We start from the raw sequence: 20,061 nt of genomic DNA, 5'->3' as shown, positions 1-20,061 counted from the left end.
TGTCACTGCTATGATTTTCATATTTTTAATCAAAGCCGCCCCCACCCCCTTCATGCAAACCTTCCTCTTGTCATATCACTTTTACATCACTGTTGGAAACCTAGTTCTTTAATGCACTGGAAAGATTAACTAAACGCAATACCAAAAAAAACTGCTACTAATAAAGCAGTTGATAGAATTACAATGAACAACCTTGTTATTTAGTTACAAACTCAGATAGACACAGAATGCTCAGCATATTTGCCAAAAAGAAAATAGTTTAGATATGAGCTGATACAGTCTAGAAAAGGACAGGGATAAAGCTACATCTTGACACATTTGAAAATGAGAATTGTTATTAATATCATCCATTTGCTGAATACAAAATTATTCAACCATATGCATATTTGAATCTAATAGAATTATTTGTAGTGGAAGGAAGAGATGTTGCCTGTGTTTTTGCTTTACAGCACAATTCTATGAATGCTAAATTACCAAGGACACAGCTCATTTTAAGCAACACCTTACTTTACATGAATTGCAAGGTCTTCTTGCATGCATTAAGCTAATTATGGAAGCATTGCAGAATACAGGCAAGAGATTGCTTGAGTTTGCAGCTTCCTCCAGTTTTGCAAGACCCTAGGAATTTCATCAATCTAACCCTAGCTCAGTTATTGCAGAAGATAGCATCATGTGATGCCCAGCATTTCCCCATTGTCCATTGATAAACCAAAATCTGCATTGCAATTAACATGTTCAAGTGGCTGAAAAGATCAACAAATAGATAGACACAGTGACAGAACTGGGAATATTATGCTTATTACTGTTTATAACAACAACAACAATCTATGTATCAATTTTTAACAAGACATTAAGTAACTGAATCTAGTCAAAAACTCTGAAGCATTGCACAGAGTTCTGAAAAAGTGTTATAATGAATCAAACCATGAGTTCATCAACCCTGGAACTGTCCTCTCATGACTGGCAGTGCAGTCCAAAGTCTCAAGTCCAGACTTTCTCCAGTTCTTCTACCAGAGATTCTTTTAACTGGATATGCAAGAAATTAAAATTGTGACTTTCTGAAGGCAAAGCAAGTGCCTTGCCAGCAAGGGACAAGCAAGATTTGAGAGTGGCAGTTTCCATCTCTAGCTTACTCTTCCCATAGTTTCTGTCTACCACCTCAAGTGCTTTCCTCCATCCCAGTCAAGCTTTCAGGTAGGGCTGTAGCTTATTGATAGAGCATCTGTGTTTGCTGTTCCATGCTTTCCAGATTCAATCCTTGGAATTTCTAGGTAAGGCTAGGGTAGACTCCTGTCTGAAATCCTGGAGAGCTAGATGTTGCTGAACTACAACTCTCATCACACCCAACAAGCATGGCCAATGACCAGGAATGATGGGAGTTGTAATTCAACAACATATGGATAGCCAAAGGTACCCTGCACCTTCTGTAGACTAGTGGTCTGGCTCAGCAAAAGGCACCTTTCAATGTTTCCCTTGTTCCTCGGATAATGAAAGTGGCTTAGGCTGGCGGGGGTGGGAGGACAGGGATGGAGAAGTACTTGGGGAGAGGAGCTATAATTGGCAAGGAAGGACAATAGTTTACTTTTGGTCCAATTCTGGCTGTTCAGAACTGAACCCTGTGCATCTCATTCTGCATGATTGCTGCCATCCAATATGGACCTTCTGTTCCCTGTAGATTTTTTTCAAATGATGCTAAAAACATGTATTCATGGATTAAAAAAAACTACTATTAAATCACAACAGTTGCCTCTAACACATATATGATGAAAGAGCTATATGTGAAAAAGAGTTCCACACACACCCTTTTCATACTCTGGGTTTGAATTAGGGATGTGCCAGGTCAATATTGTTTTTCCAAATATAACCCAGCATTTTTCAGTTCACTGCTGAAAGACTAAAGACAGAGCAATCAAAGTTCTGACAGATGACCTCATAAAGTCAATATAAACAGGACACTGCCTGTAAGAAAACAAGAGTAAGACCTAAGGAAACAACTATATTCTAAAATTCGGAAGCTTAAAGACACAAGTTGGGGAAAATATGTAAGGGTGGCTGTCAAACATGTGGCCTTGTCAAATGCTTTGACTGTCACACACCCACAACTTTTGGAGGGCCCAGAACAATGAACTGGTTATGACAGGTGAACTGGATTTATTCAGTAGACAAAAGACTCTTCTATCATGTGCACAAAAGTTCCCATGGAAATTTTGTTAAAAACTAAGCACATTTATTTACCCTTAGTTTCATCAAGCTGACAAACTCATTAATCAAGCGCTGAGCTGAACTTCAATTTCTTAAAAGCTTAAAAGAGTGACATGATAAATGAGCAAGAGGCCCACTCAGGAAATATGCTTTACTTGACGAGAGAAGGGGTGGGGTGGGGAAAGAAACCTACCAAACCATGGTTTCACTTGAGTAAACCTCCACTGGGATCCTAGTCACTGGGACTTTTCATTTTAGAGAAAAGGTGAGTAAGAGGCAGGATGACAGAAATGTATAAAATAATACAGGTAAGGAGGCAGGGGATAGACAGAAGCTTTTCTTCATCTTTCTAGAACTTGTGGACATTCAGTGAAGCTAAATGCTGGAAGACTCAGAGCAGACGCAAGAAAGTATTTCTTCACAGAGTGTACGGTTAAACTATGGATTCTGCTTCTATGAGAGGTAATGATGGCCAGCAGTGTGGGTAGCTTTAAAAGAGGATTAGACAAACTCATGGAGGATAAAGCTATGAATTGCTACAAGTCATGATGGCTATGCTTTGCCTCCACTTTCAGGCTATTATGCACCTGAATAGCTGCTGCTGGAAAGTACAGGAGGGGAGAGTTCTCAGGTCCTGCTTGCAAACTTGTCACAGACATCTAGTTTTCCACTATGAGAACAAGATGATGAACTAGATGGGCCTTTGGCCTCATCCAGCAAGCTATTATTTTGTCTTTGTTCATACAGATGAGGGCTGCGTTATAAATATTTTTAATTAAAAAATAAATCAAGAACAAATAAGAATGGTTTACACATACATAAGTGCAGATCAAATGTGCATTTGGAAGCTCCCTTGGAAATTTTTATTTGTCACACACAACTACTTTCTGTAATGAAATGCCTGTGTTCCTGACTTTGCTTCTCATTGCCAGTTACTAACAATGAAATGCATTTTCTTCTGCTGTCCCTCTGAACATTTTCCTTTGAAGAGATGTGTGTGAATCAGACACTCATGAGTATGACTCAAGGAGATACCACAGTAACAGCTGAGCACTGTATTTTTGATAGCAAATACCATAATTAGAACTGACTAAAGAGTGTGCTCTGCTCCTTGATGGCTGACAAGGTTAGTCACAGAAAAAAAGCCCCGCAAAAGAAAAGAAAAACATGTGTTAAAATGCAGTGCCTCTCATGGTGCTATCTAAAACCACAAGGGACTGTTGAGATTCACACTATGCTTAAACTTAGCATCAGCACTCTGAGGTGATCCTCACAGGAACATTCACATTTCCTGCTTGTCACAATCCCAAGTGCAAAATAAAGTGTAAAACACAGCCCTGGTCAAAACTTAATTTACCTAAAGGGTAATTTTAAATTGGGAGTGAGAGAAGATGCCTCTGCCTTAAACTCCCACTCCCTGTTGCCATCAAATTCTGAAGCTACAAGATGCCACGCCTGTCTCAACTCTTTTCACTCTCAGTTGGCGATAAATAATCCTCAAGGGGCTGAACTTGGCTTAGGAACTTCCAGTTACTTGACTCCTATTTTAAAGTATTGTCAACTGGTACTTTTGCTTTTGAATACCTTGCTGCTGAATCATATTTTAATGTCAATGTTCTCTCAGCTGGCCTCTTAGTTGAATAATGTAGTGCTTAAAGTGCTGGATTAGGACGTGGTATGCCAGTGTTGGATGGTATATCAAATTCTCACAGAGGCATGATGAAGTTCATTGAGTGATCTTGGGCCAATCACTACCTTGCAGCCTAACCTGCTTCACAGGGTTACTGTGAAGAAAAACAGGAAGGGGAGAGGTGGGAATTCTGGTCTTTTGAGTCTGTTTGTTCAACTTGAGGGAAAGTTGTCTACTCCTGGGCTAGGAGCACAATCCAGGATTCCTCTTAACCCCCTGCCAGAGCTTGTTCCCCTCTCACAAGTCATCTGGGGAACGAAGGGATGGGCCCCTTCTTCTGAAATTCCATTAGGAGACTTTCCCCATGCTAAGTGTCCTCTCCCACTTGAGTAAACAAAACAACCGCTGAGGAATAATGGAATAACAATATAACAAGTAACTGTGCTACATTTTTTTATTAGTTCTTAATTTTTAACATTTATTTAAACTTACTTAACTAATACGCTTTTAATTAAACTTGGGGGGGGGGGAGAAGCCAAGTGACAGTATTGTCATGCTTCAAAAAATGATATAGGCTTGCATAATTTACAGTCTAACCGTTTTTGTCATACGGAAACACTGGCAAAATCTTATGATCAAATTGCACTGGTTGTGTTACCCCCAAGCCACTCCCAGAAGTCAGCATAACATTTCTAGGTATTTGGGCAAAAAATCCCCATACATATGAAGGTATTAGATTCACCTCTGAACTAATTTCAAACTTCTGTGCAGATGTGTGCTTATGAAACCAAAAATTATTCCATACACTTTAACACAGTTCAGAAATGTGAACTTTCTTACTGCAATGCATCTTGTGTCTTAATTTATGTCCTCAAAAAATAGGACTCTCGTATGTATTTCCATTATTCTTAATACTCAAGACTACTGCCTGAGCATCCTCCTCTCCCCACAAACCAGGTACTTTATGCCTTCCATATACCTCATTGATTTATTTGACTCTGCAATTGCCTTCCTTGCACAGGCTTCTGAAGCATGGGTGTATAAAGAAATAGCAGTTACCCCTTTTTAAATCTTACTCATTTTTTTAAATTATATCTTTTTTGCCTCCAGGAATTTGAGTTCCTTTAAAAATTTATGATATTTAACAGTGTACATATTCTTGCTATATGCTGCTTGTATTTGTTATAGGAAAAAGTGCAATTCAAACATGTGTAGCAACCTTCACTATCAGAATAAGCACTTCCGGGTATATGTGCATGCAATCATCTTTTTTTTTTTTTTAAAGGGTATCAGAAATAGAAACTTGTCTGTATAGATGGAACACATGCCTTGGGTGAGTAGCAGCAATACTTTTAACTGCCTGAAGGATTTTTTCTGCCTCCAGAAAATGATTTTTTTCTGACCTCAGAGCCAGTCCAAGACATTTAGCAGCCTGAGGCAAAATAAATAGTGCTTCCCTTTACATCAAGGTACATGGTAATAATCAAAGCCAGCCAAGTTATTTTGACATCTGAGGCAGAAAATCCCACAAATGCCACTCCCGCTGTAAAGATACAACCACCACACCAATTAAATAACTAACAATATGTGACATTTCTCAAGGCTCCAAATCAGCTGCCTGAAGCAGCTGCCTCCCTCTGCCTAATGGTAGGGCTGGCCCTGGAAGCCTCTTCTCACATACTGTAATTCCCTTACAATACAGCTTGCATGCATTAAGCTGGCTTTAGAGTCCTCAGGTATTACTCCTTTAAAACAAACAAACAAATCTGAAAAACTTATCTGAAACAGGCCACAGACAGGAATTCACAATAAACATGGAAACTGAATTTCAGAATCTCAAACAGACAACATCAACCTCAGGGTAACACCACAGTAATGAGAACAAAACCAATCTACGAACTGCTTACTCTTTTATAGTGATCATAGGAAAATTTACTTCGCTCACAAGCTGGGACCCGGAAATTCATACTTATTGGCATAATATTTAAAAGGAAGGTAGAATATCCATTTACAATGCAGCCTGCTCTTCTTTGTCAAAGGATGTACAGTGGAGGGTGAAATATATGCTGGCATGTGAAGCCTCAGTAGTTAATTTTAGTGGAGGTCATGAATGCACCCTGATCAGATATTCTTACACAGGAATGTTTGTTGCATTAGTATACCCACCCTGACACAGCTCATGCATGTCTCTCAGCCCCTATAACCCTGTCACTGCCTCCTTTTCTTTTCAGTCTTCTTCTGCATAATCCTGAGCACCTTTTAAAATATCCTTACTCTATCATTTCATAACATGTATATACTGCTTGATTGTAGGAAAAAACCTCAAAGCAATTTTTTTACAAAAAAAGCTAGAACAAAATTTTTTCCATTAAAACAATTACAACCATAATTTACAACATCCAAAAGGCTAAAACTGCAATAGAATAGATCTAAACAAATGAAAACTTGTACAAACATTCTAAGCACTGGATAGGCTTATCTAAATAAGAATGTCTTCAACAGGCACCAAAACAATACATGAAACACCTACTGTTTTGAGGAGAATATATCCAAGCCAGTAAGCATTTCATAGCTGTGAAACAGCACAGCACATGCCAGCCCCAATATATTACATTAAGAAGTACCGTATATGAAGTTGTTATATCCAATAGTGTGCCAATTATCAGTTATTTGCCTTTGATTTTAATGGGGTGGTGGTATGCACAGATTAGATATACAGTAATAAACTAGCACAGCTTGCAATTGTTTTACATTTAAACAACATAAGTAAATGTGACTTTAAAGGCAATAATTCAGCTTTTGCACAATTTAAGACAACTGTCCCTTCTTCTCACTAGCCCCACCCAAGTGTGAGTTACAAATCCTACTAATTATGTGAAGATGGGCTAGAGTAGGCCATTTTTTTCAGAACATGACAACAACAAAAGTATTAAAACCAAACACCAAAAGTCCCTTATTGCTGAAATGTTCATCTAACTGTGAGCAGACAAAAGAAGTTGAAATGTATATAGAACTTTGATCTGGGGATGTGCCTATGTTGTATTACCAAAAAGATGGCATATTGCCATCTTCAAGTCGTAACTCGTTCTCTAACATCTTGGATGATATTCAACATCACATTGGTGAACATCACATTGCTCATGCAATGGAACTTCCTCTTCCTCTCCTTCCCAATCTGTTCTGGAGGTCCCCCATACTCTAGAGCACAGATTGAGGAGTCACGTGGAGGTTACAGGAGGGAGGAGTGGAAGATGAAGCCCTGTTGCATGAGGAAAACCCATGGACACAATAAGATGCCACCCTTTTTGCACTTTACAAGTGTGCTCTATTAGAGACACTGTCCAACTTCCACTGTCCAATTTCCATTAATTTTATTGTAGCTGAATTTAATGAAGCTCAATTCATTGCAGAGTCTCTCAGATACCGTATTCTAATAGGAGCACAGCAGAGGAAATTTTATCATGTTGTGCAACACAAGTTTGACTGAACTGACGGAAACAACATTCAGTGGAGATGAATTCTACAGAATGTACTGTTGAGATATAAAAAGAAATTCAAAAGTTTGCAATACCCATTCACATATGCTACTCTGTACTTGGAAAAGCAAAAGATAGGCCCTGTAATGGTACAAAACTTCTACAGCTCAGTGTTTAAATAACATAAATGTTTAAAAATAGGAATTTTCATTTTCTCCCTAGACAGTTTGATTGTATGGCTTTGAGCTCCATTAAATAGCATACATATATTAGTTTTGCACTGCTCTACTACACAGTTTGTAATCAGGTGTCCTTTGTTTTGGGTATATAGTCCTCCATTTATCTACCTTACATTGCAATACAGTGAGGACAGGAATTGCATTTGAAATCCCACCAACTCAAGTTAATACTGCCATCAAATATTTCCAGCTAAATGCCTGCTGCTAAATAAGAGGTATTTGATATTGCAACAGACTGTCAGTTGATATGGCTACCTTCCCACCTGTTTTCACCCACCCTTTCTATAATACTTCATCCTCATTTTTCTCTTCTATAGTTCTCTTACTCCCCCTTCTCAGTGGGAAAGTCCTTTATAGCTGTCCTTAAAAGAGACAGGAAATTCCCTCTTAATCAGGATAGATCCCTTCTGCCTCAACAATCACAGCCTGTTGCACAATCTAACTCCCTCACACAGCCTCCTTGCTCCCCAAGGAATGCATGTTTCAAAGAAGAAAGGGGGAGACAACGTTGTACCTGAAGAAATGTTTCAATCTGAAATTAGTGCTCTGTACTGTACTTTAAGACAGCCCAATAAAACCAGCCACCACATTTCTTGCTATCTGTCTCTACCTGTTTAGACTGTAGCTTCAAAGAATTTGGAGCACAAAAGCATTTCAAAATCAATGTTATCCTGTTAAAGCAGAAGTCTGCAGCCAATAAAGCCTTAGCAGGCAGTGAGGCTCATGAAGGATTGGAGTCTGATTCAACTCCATCCCCCAATGAGACTCACTGACCTGTGGCATCAGGATTTGTCAACTCAAGTCCTGGGGGATCTGTATCAAAGGAAAATGGGAAAATTTCCCTGGGATTTGTGTTCCAGTGGCTCAGAAAATGTACCAGGTTGGAAATAGACAAGTCAATACAACTTTAGAAAGTTGTACCCCCAACCCACTTCCTTCCTTCTTATTCTCTATTTTCGGATTAGAAGGCTAGATGGGATGTAAATCAGGAATTCTTCTCCAGCTCAGATTTGAATTCAATCCAAAGAAGAATTCAGGGTGTCCTTAATGATTTCCTCAAAAAGGAGTTGAGTATTTATAACCCCCTGAGCTGGTAACTGGTTCTGATCCTGGTGAAATTTGCTGCCAGTGCTTTCAGCTGAGCTGGTCTAACCTTAAGGTATAAATAGCATACAGTATATAGTAGAGAAATCATTTTGCTTTAGTGCAGAAGACGGGACTGGTTGGGCCTTCTAGCTCTAGAAGTTCATATATTTTGTAAATATTATATAATCAGATTGCTTTTGTCCTCTTTTCCAAAATATAAACCACCTTACTCTACTCTGCCCTCTCAAATACTTGTAACTATCAGCAGAACAGCAGAACTTTCTTGCTTAGAATCAGATATTTCCCAGTGACAGCAAAACGATGCTACTTAAGAGTAAAGAAAGTAGCCACTTCAGTTGTTGATAGCCAGAGTACATTGCGTCCTCTGCAAAATGCATTATATTTTTGTAACATATTCCTCACCCAGTTAGGAAGTTGGGGGAAAGCCTCTAGAACGTTTCTAAAGAGGGAATTAATTCAGACTCATGTGGGCAGATCAAATTATTTACTTTTCATGAAGCAGTTAAAACAGCTGTAAAGCGTTACTGAGTTCCTTCATAAAATAAACAGTCAAACTGTCATGCTCCTATCCTTTGGTTTGGAAAGCAAAGAGGAGAGACTGTTGCAATGTGTGTATCATTTAGGTATGAAATTCAAGCAAGCTTGGGTTACAAGAAGGTAGTGTCTCTCCATAACGGGACGTGGGTGGCTCTGTGGTCTAAACCACCGAGTCTCTCTCCTAGTTTCAAATGGAGCCAGGAACTCTTTCTAAGCAAGTTTCATGTGTTCCAATGGGCTTGTGCAAGACTTTCTGCTGATGCACCCATAGAGAAGTCCATAAATTGATTGTTTAAAGGAAAACATAAATTGGGATAAGAAAATGTGCATGGTCTACCCCATGAACTGCAGTGCAGTTAGAACTTTTCAGTTTTGGACTGCATTTTAAGGATGAGCCAAATGTCCTATGTGGCCAGCAGAAAAGTAACTAGTAGATCTTGGCAGAATAAGAGTCAGGTGCTCAACAACTTAAAATAGAAACACGCGGAGAAGTTATATTGGAGAATTTGGTCTAGAGTACTTCAATGAGGAGCAAGTAATTGTTGCAAGTGCTTTGTAATGACAGATTAGAGTAAAATAAGATAATGGTTGAAAAAAACAGTAGCTATCATACATCAATAGATGGCAGCATTTATATTGGTGTATTGTCATACCTCATATACTTGGCAGTCACCAGATGCATAATTTAATATGTTCTGGGAGTTTCCCAATTTCACATCAAAGAACAATGTTGCTGCCATAAATCTCCTTAGTTAGATTGTGTTAAGTATATCACACAAGTTTTTTCAAATAATACGGTGCTGAATAAATTTCAAACAGGCATAAAAGATCTAATCAAATAATCTTGTATTTGGCCATCTGTTTCACAGATGTAAACAAAAGCAAATTTTCTACTGACTGATAACTTTCTAAATTAATTGTCTGTTGTGAACCTGCTGTCAGCTTGGTTGCTCTGGCTTCTATTTAGAGGTTTCTGGGTCAAAATACATTTTTTCATTACAAATTGACACTCTTTAAACTGTCTAGATTGTTGCTGAAAAACAAAACTAGAGCCACGAGGAAGGTGAGGAGGGTATCACGTTTTTCAAATTTGCCAGATTTCCAAATTTGCCCAGTAGGAAATGGGAAAGAGCTTTTGAAGAGTAATTACTTCTGTCTTCATTCAGTAATTTCATTCATTAATGGCTTAGCCCATACTGGCAACGTATTATTTAGAAGGCATACAGAGAGAGAGAGAGAGAGAGAGAGAGAGAGAGAGAGAGAGAATGGAGAAGATAAAGAATAAGGTTTCTTACTTCCCTAGTGATTAAAGGTGTTCAGAGCATTACAATTAATTTTACAGTATTGTTGTTGTTTAGTCATTCAGTCATGTCTGACTCTTTGTGACCTCATGGACCAGAGCACACCAGGCACTCCTGTTTTCTACTGCCTTCCAGAGTTTCGTCAAATTCATGTTCTATAACACTGTCCAACCATCTCGTCCTCTGTCGTCCCCTTCTCCTTGTGCCCTCCATCTTTCCCAGCAACAGGGTCTTTTCCGGGGAGTCTCCTCTTCTCATGAGGTGGCCAAAGTATTGGAGCCTCAGCTTCAGGATTTGTCCTTCCAGTGAGCACTCAGGGCTGATTTCCTTCAGAATGGATAGGTTTGGTCTTCTTGCAGTCCATGGGACTCTCAAGAATCTCCTCCAGCACCATAATTCAAAAGTATCAATTCTTCAGCAATCAGCCTACTTTATGGTCCAGCTCTCACTTCCATGCATCACTAATGGGAAAACCATAGCTTTAACTATACGGACCTTTGTCAGCAAGGTGGTATCTCTGCTTTTTAAGATGCTGGTCACAGTATTACTATCCCTAAATTGCAGGCATGGGGAAAGGAGCTGAAAGTGACAGTGGTTTGACTAAAGCTACCTGATGAGTTCACGGTTCAGCTGAGGCCGTCACCAGTACCCCAGGGGCAGAGAGGAGGGGCCATGCTGGAGTTGGATCCAAAGTCCTCCCATTTACCTAACATGCCCCTGAGATGGCATACTCCATTTCTTTCCAGCTGGTTGCCCACCATACACACACATCCACCTTGGCAGCAAGACCAGCAGGTTTCATGTTAGCCAATTGCTCTGCCAATGATCGATTGGGTCAACTTAAGTCTCTTGATTTCCGAAGGTACAGCCAAAGAAATTAGGTATTAGTTTGACACTCCCATTGCCACAGACAACCCAGTAATGCTCTTAACCAGATGGAAGCAGAAGATGACAACTAAAGGATGTTTGGATTGCTCCAGCAATTAAAACTGATGTTACTGTTGGAGAATTGTTCTAAAGTAGGGGTAGCCAACTCCCAAGAGACTGCAATCTACTCACAAAGTTAAAAACTGGCGGTGATCTATCCCCTTTTTTGGGTTCAGGTCAAAATTGTTTTTTTAGGAAAGAGGAAGACCACTTTTCTTGGGGTGCAAGGCTTCTGGGGAGCAGTGATCTACCAGTAGATCTCAATCTACCTGTTGGACGTGCCTGTTCTAAAGTATAAGGAACCAAGAATTAAAATGCACATAACTAAAATGCTATGCAGGATTTTAAAAAGAAGCTAAAAGGAACATTTGAATGTGAAACCGGTACAAGTATAGAAAACAAGCACTCAGCCCATTAAGCATTTAAGAGCCTGTACTGATGACAACACTTAAGGGCTTTTTGCTGGCACTTTGTACTGAGGTGTAATTTGCTTTGAATGAACAGGACTCTTTGTGCATTAAATGATGCTTGAGATTGACATTGGTTATAAGTAAACTGCATATATAACAATGGCTTGGAGCCAGACATGGAGTAATACAGTTGGCATAAGCATGAAGAAACCCATCCTATTCCATTATTTGTGTCACATGTCTCCATTGCTTAATTCATAAGATGACAGGTGCATGAACTCAAATGAAGCCTTGCATACATTTCATTAAAAGTGTAGCATATGTAAATATTGGTTTCCTGGGAGCTGTAGTTTAAGGCTGCTGGGAATTATAGTTATGTGAGGGATGAATGTTCTAAGGATTATCTGGGGGTGGGGAGAATGCTTTTAGTGTGTATGCAGTCCTAATTGTTGTATGGCACACTCTCTCATTTACAAAAACAACGTAATAATAATCACTAGCCTGTGTGTGTGAGAGAGAGAGAGAGAGTGTATGTGTGTTTTTTTAAAAAAACATTTTAAATTTACAATAAAAGGTAGTTTATTTGGATAAAGTCTAGGTTTTCTCCGCTCACAAAATGTAAATTTCTGACTTCCGGGTTGGCGCGATCGGGAAATGGCGGATTCCCTCCGAGCTCCGGAGGGAATCGGCTCAGCGGTGGATGGGTCTTTGCCGTGCCGGCGACACGGGGACCCTTAAAAACCGCAGGCGCGGAAGCCTGCGGACTGAAGACTCGGCGGGTGCCTTAAGCGCCCCCCCTGATTCGCAATGAGCCTTTTTAAAGGCTACGGAGGGGATACAGGGGACGGCGTGGCACTGAGAGTCGACCGCTACCGCCGCTGAGCGAAGCCGCGAGCCATAACTGGAGAGCGCTGACTTCCTTCCTTGAAATTCGGACTGAAAAAAGAACCCGTGAGTAATTTGGAACTGAACTTTAAAACTTTTACCTTTTGAATTTGAGACGACCGGGGGGTGTGCTAAAAGGAAGTCCCCACACCCCCCCTTGCAGACGATCCAGAGCAACGAAATAAGAACTAAGCTGGAGTGCCTACCCTGTAAAGGGTGAGTTTTAAAAAGACAGTAACTTCCAAGATTTAGAAAGGTAAATCTGAGCAGGAGAGTGGAGTGTTGGAAGAGTCTTTGTTTTATGGTAAACAACCCTCCCTCCCGGGCCCGGGAGCGACCTGCTTTGGAGCCTGTATAGAGGAGCAGAATTTGACAGCTGTCAAAAGCTGTCAAATGGACTATTAATAGTGAAAAAAATTGCTGTTTAAGACCTCTCCGGATTAAAAGGAGTTACAATTGAACTAAAATTTTGAGAAACAAAGAAACAATAATAGGACAGAGGATTGTTGGAGAAAAGGTTACTCAGTAACCAGATTCCCTCTAGGGGGAATTCTGTGGAATTACAATGGCTGTGGGTGGAAAGATACTGAGAGAAATTGAAAGAATGTTCTCACTGGTGGGAACCCTACAGGAGCAGACTACAGCTATGAGTAAACAATTGACGACCTTGGATTTGGGAACAAGTAGTTCTGCTGAAAGTAATGAGGGCCTGAGTGAGAAAGAACCCACAGCTGAATTTGAAACAATAAACAAAGAAGAGGAGAAGACAAAACAAGAAAGAGAACAAGTTATCTGGGAAAGTACTAACCAGAAGCCGACATCTGGAGAACACAAGCAAGGAGACTATTGGATTAAATCCACTCTAAGCCTACGAAAGATACAGAAGATGAAAGTGGAGGCCCTGGGACTTTATGGAATTCAGGAGTTCGAAATAAAGAAGTACAATTGGGGCCTCCACATAGACTTTGATTTTGACTATCAGCAAGACTTAGGCCTTGTGGAAATTCCTCAGCAGTTGCCTTTAAATATGGGAAGAGACTATGGACTGATTGGATTGATTCTTAAGGAAATCTTTCGAGACTCGATGATAGACAAAAAGGACTACCAACAAAACCGGCGGAGAGGGACTAAAAGAGAATTGAGAGCCTCGGATATCCGGAATCCAGGCTAAAAACTGTTAATTTGGACATGTCTCGGGAAAGGACGCAAAGCGGGGAGGGGAGGGAGGGAAGAATCAAATTTAAACAACACTCAAGACCAGGGGGTTTAGTATTAAGAAAATTATGTAAGAAAAAATGAGAAATCGAGGGAAGAGAATTGGGGTCCAACTTAGGGAAAATTTACTTTTGTTTTTTATAAAAGGACTAATATTAAGATGGAAGAAATGCCAACTTGCTGACATAAGTTTGGGAATAGGGATGCAGGGGAGGGGGTGGGGGGAAGTCAAGGACTAGGGTTAGAAAATAAGATTTTCGGGAACTATTCATGTTCGTTGTTTTTTATGTTTGTTTTGGTGTGTTGTTTGTGTTTATATAAAATGTGAAAACCCAATAAAAATATTTAAAAAAAAAAAAACAAAATGTAAATTTCTAGTTAGCCACATTAACCTATGGTTCAGTGCTGAACTTCACTTTTCAACACAGCAGAGCATGATTCCAGTCAATGCACCAGGACTATTTCCTGCAGCATTAACACTTTAGTTTGATTCAAAGAGTTTTATCAGCACAGTGTCCAGTTTATTTATTTATTTAAAAAGGTCAATCAAGCAAATGTTTTTGATAGGCAGTGGTTTTTGATGTGATTAGATGTCTCATGGAAGCATGACAGAATAACAAGAAATGGGTAAAGGAAGATAATACTGTCTTGAAGTCCAAACTGCTATAGTTCATAATTTCTCCTAGCTGACATAGGTAATCTGGCAACCTGGTCAGATTAAACAGAGAGACATGAAATCAAGTCATGTGTGACACATCTGGAGGTTTTTATAACTGGGAAAATGATATAGAGAATTAGTAGGTTTGCAACAATCCCTGCTGTAGAACACCGTGTGTTGGTTGTGCATAAGGGGCTGAAAGTGCTTTTTCTTCTTGCCTGTGGTATGGCAAGTTGCTTTTGAATGGCACACAGCGGTGACCAAAGCTGAAAATCTTTTGAACCACCTCTCCTTTCAACTTTTAGATTGATATCAGATGGTTTCTCTAAGATAAAATCTGTTAGGGATGATGACAGCAAAACCATGATTATCCCAATGAAATATAATTAAATGGTCAATTTTCACATAAAATTGAGATAGCATATTTAACTGAAACCAGTTTCAAAGCTAACAGAAGCCATTAGAAAGAAAGATAAGTTTTTTTGCTTGTGTGAAATGGAAGTGTATATATGATAAGACTACACCAGTCAGATCAAAAGCAGAAGCTTTGGCAAAGTCACCCTTTGTATGCTCTATAAATATAGTTCTACTAAATGTTTTGCGAAGCCTACTTTGGATGTTATTATTTATGTGGACTCCAGGCTTGTCTATGCCCAAGGGATCAGGGCAGGTAACCAAGATTTAGCCTTTAATATTAAAAACAGGGACAAGACAAATAAATTGATTTATGTCTCAAAAGGGTTCAAAATCTAGTTTGTCTGGACAGGAAAAAAATTGAAAAATATTTAGGCATAACAAAAGAGCCAACTGGAGAAGTCATACAAATTAGCAAACTATCTGGTAGCCACATCAAGAGTTGCAGTATTCTTTACCATCCTCCAACCTAACCCACCATGCATATTGGAATAGGTATTTCATCTTTTGCCAACCAGCCAGAATTGGCTTCAGCACTCCTTGGGCAGTTGCCAGGACCCCAGTGCACCAGTAGGGCCCATCACCAACCTCACCCCTTTCCTGTGCTCTGCTGAGCAGTGGGGCAGCTTAGAGATGCTATTTACATTTCTGACAGTGTCCAAAAGCTGCCCCCCCTCAATATAGCATTGCTCTCAGGATGCAGGAAATTCTGTCCTGACTTACTGCCAGTTAAGTCCACTGGGGTTAATTGGGGACTCTCCATGTAAAAGAAGCCCACTAAAGGCCCCATCAAACCATGATTTGTCCTTCTGCCCAACAGTTGAGTTTTTGAACAAGGCTGTTTCAAAAAACAACACCTTCAACGCATCCTCCCATCCATTATTCCTGATTAAAATCTGCCTTATATTTTAATCAGATCATTGATCCCTCTGGCCCAGTACTGTCTGATTTCCTTGGCTGTTTCTCTCCATGGTCTGAAACAGAGATTTTTCAGGACTTTTTCATAGCCCTTAGAGAGCAAAGCTGAACTGTTTCCATCCTGGGCTATCATTTTAAGAACAGTAGTTTTAAGAACTAAGACCCACATTTGCCTTTCTCCCCTTCCTTCCTTCTTCATTTCTTTTTTTCCTTTTATGTCTTGTAGACTGAGACCCTGATGACAGGACTCTCTTGTTTTTATTAATCAGAAAGCCACTCTGGAAGCTTTTCAAGAGAAGAGCTAGGTAAAAATGCTACAATATTTCTTTTCTAGGCTATATTTTAAACATTTCTGTTACGAGAAACTTGGAAAGACCCAATTATTTCATTGAGTTCTGCAATCTCCGGAGAGAAAATAAATGACCAGATTAATGGAAGCTGCTACTGCTGTGCATCCAACTATGACTTACAGGCTTCATAAACAGTGCTTATTGGCAGTTGGGCCAACTGATTCCTTATGAGAGGATTATGCACAATTAGCATTAGTTGTTTCTAAATGGGTAAGACAGCTGTCTGACAACCACCAATTTCACAGTGGCAAATGGCCCAGCCTCTTCTTCCTAACACTTAGTGAACAAAACACTAATTGTTTGGGGGTTCGTCTTGAGAATTCCTCATTTTCCAATCAGCCGCATTGCCCAAGATGTCTTGTCAGCAATGAAAGAGACTTTCATAACATCCTCCAGTGAATGTTATATTAACCAAATTTAAGAACAAGAACAAATTTAAGAAATGGGCACAAATTCATGGTCTCACTCACACTGCTATTAAATGCAAGGAGACAAGCCCCCACAGTGGCCCCCCTTCAAAGTGACCCCAATTTAGGTCTTAAAAGGGCTTAGTGGAAATATCTGCAGCCACCATTCAGTATTAAGGATATCATAAGATTATCCTGAAGAAGTGAAAGTCAGCCCAGTATTTAGAACTATTTATATGGTCTAAAGCTACAAAGGCGGCATTCTGTCATAAGGATTTAAGGGGCTATTAATATAAGTAGAATATCTACAGAATTAATGCAAATATTTTATATGTGTGTATTTAACAAAAATATAATAGGCAGGGCTCATGCCTTCAGAAAGAAAGTAAGTGACACTGGGAGCAGCCGTGACTTCCACTTTGATTAACCAATTCACAGTTTCAGAGGGAGGGGGAAAGGAAAGAGTTCTGTTTTCTCAGAAGAATCTGTACTGAAAGCAAGGAAGGACACTCTGCTCTCGTTTTAAAAACCTTGGTCCTCACTCATGTTCTTTGAACAACACTTGGACTGGGGAATAAGAGGTGCCCCTGCCAATTTTTCTTCCCTCCCAACACCAAATGGCTAACCAGCAACACCTTTTCCTTTTTCCATTCCCTTCTTTTGCCTTAGATTATTAGTAACTGGTGGGCCAAGAGATGTTCACTCAGGGGCCAGATTGCTGACTTTTTACAACATTGGGAGCTGGATTTGGATCTGTTGTAAAGGGTATAAATACCCAAGTACCTTACCTCAAGTCTGTGCATTGATGAATGCTGATGTTTCTCTCTTCCTAGCTGACCACGAGCAGCAAAGGCATTAAGACTGTTAAATTGGGGGTATCTTTAGGCACCATCTTCACTGTAGTTCCCCATGTTGTTCCATTCACAGTATTGCCCATTCATTTGAAAACAGATCTCCAGCAGCGCAGTCCACTGAGTGTATGTGTAGGCCGTTGCCATGAGTTGAAACCTGGAGAGCTCAGGGTTCCACTTCACAGAAGCAACCTACTCATATACAGCAGACTGCTCTGCTGTAGGTAAAGGTAAAGGGACCCCTGACCGTTAGGTCCAGTCGTGGCCGACTCCAGAGTTGCAGTGCTCATCTCGCTTTATTGGCTGAGGGAGCCGGCGTACAGCTTCCGGGTCATGTGGCCAGTATGACTAAGCCGCTTCTGGCGAACCAGAGCATGGCAAGAAAATGCCGTTTACCTTCCCGCCGGAGCGGTACCTATTTATCTACTTGCACTTTGATGTGCTTTCAAACTGCTAGGTTGGCAGGAGCTGGGACGAAGCAACGAGAGCTCACCCCGTCGCAGGGATTCGAACCGCTGACCTTCTGATCAGCAAGCCCAAGGCTCTGTGGTTTAACCCACAGCGCCACCCACGCCCCTGCTCTGCTGTAGACATGAGGGTTGTGTTTGAGGGGCTGTCAGGGATGCTGGTGGTGCAGGACAAGCAGGCATGGCCCATCTCTCCTGCCTCACATAATTACCATTGCATGTAAGCTGCAGGAACTATACAGTGACACAGAATTAGTTCTTAGGATCAGGTAGTTCTTTCACTCTAGGGGATGATCTTCCTCTCAAATAACTGTCAAGCTGAAGCCACAGGACAGAACAGGAAGCACAATGGTCAGTGTTAAACTAAGGCAGCTTGCTATGGCATGAATTGTTCTACAGTGGAGCTGCATGACTGGGTGTCTTCTCCCCAGCAGGCTCCAGCACTGTTGTACAGGAACTTGATCCAGTCTCCCCAATACCTTGTGGGACCACATGACAAACCAGATGAGGCTTCTAAAGAGTTGGTGAAGTTGCTGGTGCATTACTGAGCCCTCTTTAAAGTGCTTTTTGACCTTCAAAGCCTTAAATGAATTGGGTCTGAGTTACCTGAAAGACCAGCGATGGAAGCCCTTTTCCAAGAACAGTTAAGTTGGCAGAGACAAGAAAAACAGCATGTAATGTAGTGGCCTTGCAGCTCTGAAACACGTAACCAACTGACCTTTTCCAAGACACAGCACTTCAAGCAGTGCCGCATTTAGGGTGGTGCAGGCGTGCAACATTCAGAAGATCCATAATTGAGAAGATCCATTTGGAGGCACAAAATTTTGGCCTTGCACAGGGCACCATATTATGAAAGATTACCAAAGTCCACCCGTTTCAAGGGGAGGAATTCAACAGCACACTAAGGTGATAGTTCCATTTCAGCTTGCTCCTGCCCCTGTCCCATGGATTCTTCTGACCCCTAAGCCAATTTGGGGGCGAGGAGAGAGAGGGAAAAGTCCCATTGCGCAAGTGGAAAGCCTTGCAAAGTCTTCTGCTTACAGAACTCATTAATTTGACCCTTTCCTGGGTGTTTAAGAAAGCATCAAAGCCTTGCCTGTTTTCATTAACCTTTTCTTGAACAGTGCTCTATTATGTTATTATACTATGTTCTTCTACTGCTGGTAGGTTTTCTTAAGAACTTAAGGAGAGCCCTGCTGGATCAGAGCACAAGCCCATCTACCCCAGACACGTGTTTCACAGTGGCCAACCAGATGCCTATTGGATACACACAAGCAGAACCTGAGCACAAGAGTCCCAGGAACTAGAGATATAGATATAGATATAGATATAGATATAGATATAGATATAGATATAGATATAGATATAGATATAGATATAGATATAGATATAGATATAGATCTTCTTAAAGTTATACAGTATTTATTTAAGTTTGGGGCTGCTTGGTTTTACCATTGCCAGTTTTATTGGAGTCTGGATTTTTTTGTGGTATTGTATTACCGTATTTTTCGCTCCATAGGACGCACTTTTTCCCCTCCAAAAATGAAGGGAAAATGTGTGTGCGTCCTATGGAGCGAATGCAGGATCCTCAGCTTCGCCGCGAGGCGCCTGACCTGGAAGCCGGAGGAGGAACAGAAGGGACTCCTTCTGTTCCTTCTCCAGCTTCGCTGAAGGGGTGCTGTGCCTTCTCCCTCTCTGCGCAGCACCTTTCCTGTGAAGGAGGGGCGCTGCACAGAGAGGGAGAAGGCTCAGCGCCCCTTGAGCGGCGCGCCTGCCATGCGAAGCCGGAGGAGGAACAGAAGGGTCTCCTTCTGTTCCTTCTCCAGCTTCGCTGATGGGCGCTGCGCCTTCTCCCTCTCTGCGCAGCACCTCTCCTTTGAAGGAGAGGCGCTGAGCAGAGAGAGAGAGAGAGAAGGCGCAGTGCCCTTCAGACGCGCGCCTGTCATGCGAAGCCGGAGGGGACACAGAAGGGTCTCCTGTTCCTTCTCCCGCTTCGCAGCGACGCGCCTTTCCAGCGAAGCTGGAGGAGGAATAGAAGGGTCTCCTTCTGTTCCTTCTCCAGCTTCG

At 41.0% G+C, this 20,061-nt stretch overlaps 1 protein-coding gene and 1 long non-coding RNA gene across 12 annotated transcripts in view; one reads left to right on the top strand and one right to left on the bottom strand.

The window, feature by feature from the left end:
* NAV2 (neuron navigator 2) overlaps positions 1-20,061 on the bottom strand; it is a 535,542-nt gene that overhangs the window by 190,297 nt on the left and 325,184 nt on the right. The gene's annotated exons all lie outside the window — the stretch shown is intronic.
* LOC308571620 overlaps positions 1-20,061 on the top strand; it is a 47,143-nt gene that overhangs the window by 25,432 nt on the left and 1,650 nt on the right. For 3 of the 4 annotated variants that reach the window (XR_014001553.1, XR_014001554.1, XR_014001555.1), the window contains exon 3: positions 16,146-16,224. This is a non-coding gene — a long non-coding RNA (uncharacterized lncRNA). Of the gene's footprint in view, positions 1-5,080; positions 5,166-16,145; positions 16,225-20,061 lie in introns of those variants that run through there. The other variant, XR_014001556.1, reaches the window with a different exon arrangement.

This window comes from Podarcis bocagei, assembly GCF_964188305.1.
Source record: "Podarcis bocagei genome assembly, chromosome: 1".
In the NCBI taxonomy this organism is placed as follows: Eukaryota; Metazoa; Chordata; class Lepidosauria; order Squamata; family Lacertidae; genus Podarcis; species Podarcis bocagei.
The sequence above is the reverse complement of the archived record's forward strand: the minus strand, read 5'-3'. Positions and strand labels throughout refer to the sequence as shown.